Source organism: Eptesicus fuscus, chromosome 7, assembly GCF_027574615.1.
Source record: "Eptesicus fuscus isolate TK198812 chromosome 7, DD_ASM_mEF_20220401, whole genome shotgun sequence".
NCBI lineage: Eukaryota > Metazoa > Chordata > Mammalia > Chiroptera > Vespertilionidae > Eptesicus > Eptesicus fuscus.
In genome coordinates, this window is record NC_072479.1 from 64,818,678 (window position 1) to 64,820,233 (window position 1,556).

The following is a 1,556-nucleotide window of genomic DNA, read 5'->3' on the forward strand; positions in this document are numbered from 1 at the left end:
GAAATATCTTGAGCAAGAGATGGAATGTAGGACTAAGAACAATTTTTTAAAAAGAATAAAAAGAAATAATAAACAAAATCTGAAGAAGAAATGAACAGAAATCAAGAGTAGTGGGGTGGGGAAAGGGAGAAAAATTACTAAAAGGTACAGATGGAAGATTGAGTAGCATGGCAAGGGGCCAAAGCAGAAGGAAGGAGGAAGACAGGGAGCCCCAGAGGTGGAGTCAAAGTCAGAGGGGGGACCTCCGTGTAGCATGGTGGGGGAGTGCCTGTTTCTGAACCACAGCAGTGGGAAGGATGGACCATGGTGAAGATCAACAACCTGGAATCGCAGATTCAGTAGCTTCCACGCTGCAAGACCACCAGGGAGAGTGAACTCAAGGCCCTGTGCACTAGGCAGAGAGATCTTGGTGGAGGAGAGCAATGTGCAGGGGTGGACTGGCCAGTCACAGTATGTGACAACATCCACAGACAAGTCTATGACTTTGAGGAGCTGTTCAGAGTGGGTAGCAATGTTCCTGAGAGCAACTACCTGTTCATGGGAGACTTTATGGATTGTGGTTTCTAAGGTGTTGAAACATACCTCCTGCTGCTATCATCCTGATCCCAGGCAACCAGGAGAGCTGCCTGATCACCCGGGCCTCCTGCTTCTCTGATGAGTGTCTGCCAAATACACTGGGTGACCGCATGGCGCTACTGCCTGAGATCTTTGACAACCTCAGCCTGTGGCCATCATTGATGACAAGATCTTTTAAGTGTATTGGGCCTCTCCTCCTCATCCAGAACCTGGACCAGATCCAGAGGATGGAGCAAAAGCAAGAAGTGCTCCACAATGGGTGCACATGTGACCTGTTCTGGTCTGACCTTGAATTTAGAACAGGCTGGGGCTAGCTGCGTTTTTGTCGGTGACATGGTGGCCTATTACCATGCAAGCAATGACACTGACATGATCTGCCACCCAACCCCCACCAACTGGAGATAGAAGTGGCACCTCAATGAAACTGCTCATTATATGGTTGCCACTCAACTACTGTTACTGCTGTGTGACTGTGGCAGCTCTCTTGGAGTTGGATGAGCATCTCCAGAAAGAGCTCATCATCTTCCATGCTGCTCCTCAAGAGACAGGGACATCCCTGCCAAGAAACCTATGCTGACTACTTCCTGTGACCCTTTCCACCCCTGCCCGCCTCCGGCCGCTCTGGCCTTTAGACCACTGTGACTCTGCCCTTTCCCCATAGAAGACTGGGCATTGGGGGCAGAAGGCTGTCCCCTGCTCTGCTGACCCCCTCAAAGAGGGCATGTGAGGATGAGGCCTTTCTCTGGAGAGACTCAGAGCTTCAGCTCCATTCTCCTCCTTTCTTTTCTCCCCACTTGAAATCATTAAGTTTCAATAAATTTTTTCCTTTCTTTTTTGATAAAAGGTTTGAGAAGAAAAAAAATGAAAAGAGTAAATTTAAAAAAGAAAAACAGTGAGTAGATTTAGAGAAAAATATTAATGGTAATATTACTTATAGTAATAATTGTAATGTTAACAGTAGTTACAGTTCAGGAGTTATT

At 46.9% G+C, this 1,556-nt stretch overlaps 1 pseudogene; it reads left to right on the forward strand.

Moving 5' to 3' along the window:
• The first annotated feature begins 303 nt into the window (after nucleotides 1-303).
• LOC114231110 (serine/threonine-protein phosphatase 4 catalytic subunit-like) lies at nucleotides 304-1,166 on the forward strand (annotated as a pseudogene).
• Nucleotides 1,167-1,556: the final 390 nt, after the last annotated feature.